Source organism: Otolemur garnettii, unplaced genomic scaffold, assembly GCF_000181295.1.
Source record: "Otolemur garnettii isolate 467f Iridium unplaced genomic scaffold, OtoGar3 scaffold00126, whole genome shotgun sequence".
Classification (NCBI taxonomy): domain Eukaryota; kingdom Metazoa; phylum Chordata; class Mammalia; order Primates; family Galagidae; genus Otolemur; species Otolemur garnettii.
This window is the reverse complement of record NW_003852521.1, coordinates 2272205-2277537: the sequence shown is the minus strand read 5'-3', so window position 1 is coordinate 2277537 and position 5333 is coordinate 2272205. Positions and strand designations below refer to the sequence as shown.

General features: G+C 38.6%; 1 protein-coding gene across 1 annotated transcript in view; it reads left to right on the top strand.

Annotated features, from left to right (window-relative positions):
• LOC100951282 (T cell lymphoma invasion and metastasis 2) overlaps positions 1-5333 on the top strand; it is a 431635-nt gene that overhangs the window by 25949 nt on the left and 400353 nt on the right. The gene's annotated exons all lie outside the window — the stretch shown is intronic.

The following is a 5333-nucleotide window of genomic DNA, read 5'->3' as shown; positions in this document are numbered from 1 at the left end:
TTTTTTTTTTTTTTTTTTTTTGCCATATCCACAATCTCTTTCATGATTTCCTTGATTAGCTCTCTCATAATCTTGTGAAGTCAAGTACAACATCTGGACGTGGTTTTCACTAGGAAGAATTTATTATTTCGGGCTTGATGGCTTTTTCTGTACAGACAAGGACACTTTGAGTGATACAATCTTTCCAGAGTTTCATAATGTGCTGTTAGGGTTCTCTTCCATGGTGGGTGACAGAATGCCCTGTACAATTAGACATAGAGGTCTTTATGATCTTCTGATCTAGAAGCTAATTCAAGAGATGTTTTTGGGGACAAGTAGACAGACCACTTTGACACCTTTGATGTTGAACTGATGGGATTCTGGTGGCCAAAGTCATTGTCTAACATCAGGAAGGCTCTAAAAGGCAATCTTGTACCGGCAGTATATTTCCTCATTTCAGGGACAAAGCTTCAGTGGAAGCAGTCCATAAAAATGGTTCTTATCATCCCAGCCCTGTGATAGGACCCAAAGACTGGCAGTTTGTATTTGTCTCTTTCCTTCAAGGCTGAGAGGGTGGGGGGATTAGCAGCCTTATCGATGAGGGGAGTCCTCATCACAAACCTGACTGCATTTTCAAAAAGTAGTAGAGTTAGCCTGTCCTTTCCTGCCGTAAATCCTGGGGCTTGCTTCTTTTCCTTGCTAATAATGTCTTTCATGGCATTTTGCCCCCCCCGCCCCCCATAGGGCACTTTTGTCTGTATTAAAAACTGGTACAGGTGGATAGCCTTTCCCCTCAGTGATTTCTTTATGGTGTTTTGGAACTCATTTGCTGCCTGTTGATTGGCAGAAACTGCTTCTCCTGTTAATCTTGACATTTTTTAAGCCAAATCTTTTTCTAAAATTATCACACTATTCCTTGCTGGCATTAAATTGTATAGCTTAGATCTTCATCTTCATCTTGTTTTAAGTTGTCATATAATGACTTTACTTTTTCTTAAATTATATTAAAGTCTTAAAGACTTACGCCTTTCTTAGAATAATGCTGCACCTATATACAGTTGCGTTTTCAGTGAGAGAGAAAAACCTTGTCATCGCAAAAAGTTCAAGTTTTTCACGCCTGCTGGTATAGCTGCAGCCACAAGTTCATGCATACTTTACGTTTTATTTGTTTGTTTTTTTTTTTAAACAATGATTCCTAATGGTGGGCAGCCACAACCGCAGACCTCGGTCGTATCAAGCAGCTCAACCTTTTCTTGTAATGTCACGACTTTTCTTTGCTTCTTGGGAGCATTCCAGCAGGCATCACTAGTGGCATTTTGTATTGGTCCGATGGTGTTATTCAGTGATACTGTACTAGTGATGAAAAATACACGAGACCTGAGAGACATCTCTTTTTGCTACAATATAGGTACAGTTTACTCCAGAGACAAACTCCCTTTGTGGAGATGATTAGTGTCACTTGGTATTCTAAGTGGATGCACAACAACACTTGAGCTTATTGCACTAGGAACAGAAGGTGGCCATCACATTATACTAGTATGGTTAATTTTAGGCAGTTATAATTTAATATTGTATTTTTTGTTTGCATTTCTCTACTGTGAGTGGCATCCTATGTGGTCTATACATGTATGCTCAAGTTTGGATAAATTCTAACTTCTTATAATAGATTTATGTATATTTTATGGTAGTAAATGTTAAAATAGACTAGTATCTCCATTTACAGAGGTCGCCAAAAAATGTGTACACATTTTAAGAAAGGGAAAAAACTATATTAAATTTGTAATACACGAGTCACATTTGATTTCTGCAATTACTAAAGGTGGTCAATGTGACTTCTATTCTTTTTTTTGTTGTCAGTATATAAGTATCACAATTATGACAGTTTTTTCTTTTTTAAAAATGGTATACCTTTTTCTTAATTTTTTCTAACATTTCTAGGCTACATGGTTCATCTGTGAGTTTTTTTCAAATTGTCAAAAGCTTCCATAGAATTTTCAACATATTTGTTGAAAAAAAAATCATGTTTAAGTGGACCCACAGAGTTCAGACCTGTGTTGTTCAATGGTCAAATGTATTAAGTGAGCTTTTGAATTGTACCTTATTAGTCAATACTTCTTTGAGTAGTACTTTGTCTACAGTAGGTGCTTTTTTTAAGGAAGGGTCTCAGATGACAGTTGACTTTTCACAGTTGAAAATGTTTTAGAAGCAAATCTTTAATTGGCTAAAATATGGACTAATCCTTGATTGAAACTTCAGAGCTTTACCACAGAAAGTAAAAGAGTTAAGGTGTTGTCAACCATAGAACAACCTAATGCCTCTGTGTAACCCTAGTAAAATGAATGCTATAGATATACCTTCAAATGGCTGAGTAGTAAGGTTTGATGGATCCCTTACAGATGGGCACCTTTATGGAAACCTAAAGGGCTTGTTCGCACTTCTGCCAGGATTGATTTTAATTGGCTGTTGGTGTATAGTTAACCTCTTAGTAACTTAAATTGTATCAAAGTACTTTTTATCCTTTGTCTCTTAGCATTGATCACTATCAGCCTGTGACAGTCCTGGTGGTTTTGTTTTTGGTCTTTGTTTGTTTGAGACAGGGTCTCACTCAGTGGGCTAAGCTACAGTAGAGTGCGGTGGCATCATCCTAGCTCACTGGGAACTCACACTTCAGGGCTCAGGCAAATCCTCCTGCCTCAGCTTTCTGAGTATCTGGGACTACAAGCTTGTACCACCATGCCCAACTCGTTTTTTTCTGTTTCTTTTTTGTAGGCAGAGGGTTTTGCCTGTTGCTCAGGCTGGGACGGTCTTTTTTTGTTTGTTTGTTTTTTGAGACAGATACTATGTCGCCCTAGGTAGAGTATGGTGACATCACAGCTCACAGCAACCTCCAACTCTTGGGCTTAAGTGATTCTTTTATTTACCTCAGTAAAAGACTGGGACTGTAGGCACCCACCACAATACCTGACTGTTTTTTGTTGCAGTTGTCATTATCATTTTGCTGGCCCGGGCCAGGTTCGAACCCCCCAACCTTGGTGTATGTGGCTGGCACTATAACCACTGTACTATGGGTGGGTGCCGAGCCAAGGATGGTCCTTTTTTTGAAGTCAAGTGTTAGTTAAATAGTCATATGAGTAAATTCACATTACTGCAATGAATCTTTCAAAAGTAAATAATATACAATGAAAGCATAAAAGGTGGGGGGGCAGTGATCTGGTTGGAGATATAAGGAAATCTTTCCTCATTAGATGATGCTTTATTATTATTTTTTCTTTTTTCTTTCTTTTTTTTTTTTGCAGTTTTTGGCCGGGGCTGGGCTTGAACCCACCACCTCCGGCATACGGGGCCAGCACCCTATTCCTTTGAGTCACAGGCGCTGGCCGTAGATGATGCTTTAATTAAGAGGGTACATATAGTGGGGAGGTGCTAGTGGAGAGTATCTAAATAAAAGAAGCAAGCCTAATTCTGTGGCAGAAGCTGAAAAAAAGCATTGTGTTTCTGGAGCAGGGAGGCATGGAGCCTCCTGGGAGCATGGAGCGAGATGAAGCTGGAAAGATAGGAGTTAAACCAGGCAGGGCCTTATTAATACAGTTTATTTTTTGTGTTTATACAAACAGAAATCATTGACCATTCTCAGGGGCTTGTAGGAATGGGTGGATGTCAGATCAATCTCCTGATCAGATTAAGATTTTTTTTGTTTTTTTAAATCTTATTTATTTATTTTTTATTAAATCATAGCAGTGTACATTAATACTACCGTGGGGTACAGTGTACTGTTTCTGTATACAATTTGAAATACTTTCATCCAACTGGTTAACATAGCCTTCATGTCTTTTTCTTAGTTACTGTGTTAATACATTTATATTCTACAATTAGAGAGATTCACATGTACCTTTATAGGATGTACCATGGGCATGATCCCACCAATCACCCTCCCCTCACCCATCTCATGCCCTCCCCCCTCTCCTCCCCTCCCTCTCTCCTCTCCCCATATTCCTGGACTAAAATTGGGTTATAGCTTTCCTATGAAAGCTATAAATTAGTTTTATAGTAGGGCTGAGTACATTGGATACTTTTTCTTCCATTTTGGGATACTTTGCTAAGAAAAATATTTTCCAGCTCCATTCATGTGAACATGAAGGAGGTAAAGTCTCCATCTTTTTTAATGGCCATGTAGTATTCCATGGTGTAGATATACCACAATTTATTGATCCATTCGTGGATTGATGGGCACTTGGGCTTCTTTCATGACCTAGCAATTATGAATTGGGCTGCAATGAACATTCTGATACAAATATCTTTATTGTAGTGTGATTTTTGGTCTTCTGGATATATACCTAATAGAGGAATTATAGGATCAAATGGCAGGTCTACTTGTTCTCTTCTTGCTAATACGTTTGAGTTCTCTGGATTCTGGTTATTAAACCTTTGTCAGAGACATAACCAGCAAGTATCTTCTCCCATTCTGAGGGCTGTCTACTTGCTTTACTTACTGTGCTTTTGGCTGTGCAGAAGCTTTTTAATTTGATGAGGTCCCAATAGTGTATTTTTTAATGTTGCTTCAATTGCCCAGGGGGTCCTCAGACTATACTATAAATCCATAGTGATCAAAACAGCATGGTATTGGCACAAAAACAGAGAGGTAGATGTGTGGAACAGAATAGAGAACCAAGAGATGAACCCAGCTACTTACTGTTATATGATCTTTGACAAGGCAATTAAAAACATTGAGTGGGGAAAAGATTCCCTATTTAACAAATGGTACTGGGCGAACTGACTGGTGACCTGCAGAAGACTTAAACTGGATCCACACCTTTCACCACTAACTAAGATTGACTCTCACTGGATTCAAGATTTAAACTTATGACATGAAACTATAAAAATACTAGAAGAAAGCGTAGGGACTACTTCTTCTCGGAAGAAATCGGCCTCTGGTGAAAATTTTATGAAGAGGACCTCCCGGGCAATTGAAGCAAGATTAAGTTTTTGAAAGATAGCTCTCAATGTGGTATAGAATATGCCATGTTTATTTAGTGTTCTCCAACTGAGAGTTGAGGCCATTTGGACTGTTGCTATTGTGGTTAGAAAAGGAAGAGGAGGAGTGGCACCTGTGGCTCAAAGGAGTAAGGCATTGGCCCCATATACCTGAGGTGGCAGGTTCAAGCCCAGCCCTGGCAAAAAACTGCAAAAAAAAAAAAAGAAAAAGAAAAGGAAGAAGAGACGTTAACTGTGGGGAGAACTGGGCAGATTCCAGTGATACAAAGATAAACAGGAATAGAATTCAGTTATGAATATAAGGGGTATGGAATAAAAGCTATAGAGGACTCCCTAAATTTCTTTCTTTTTTTTTTTTTTTT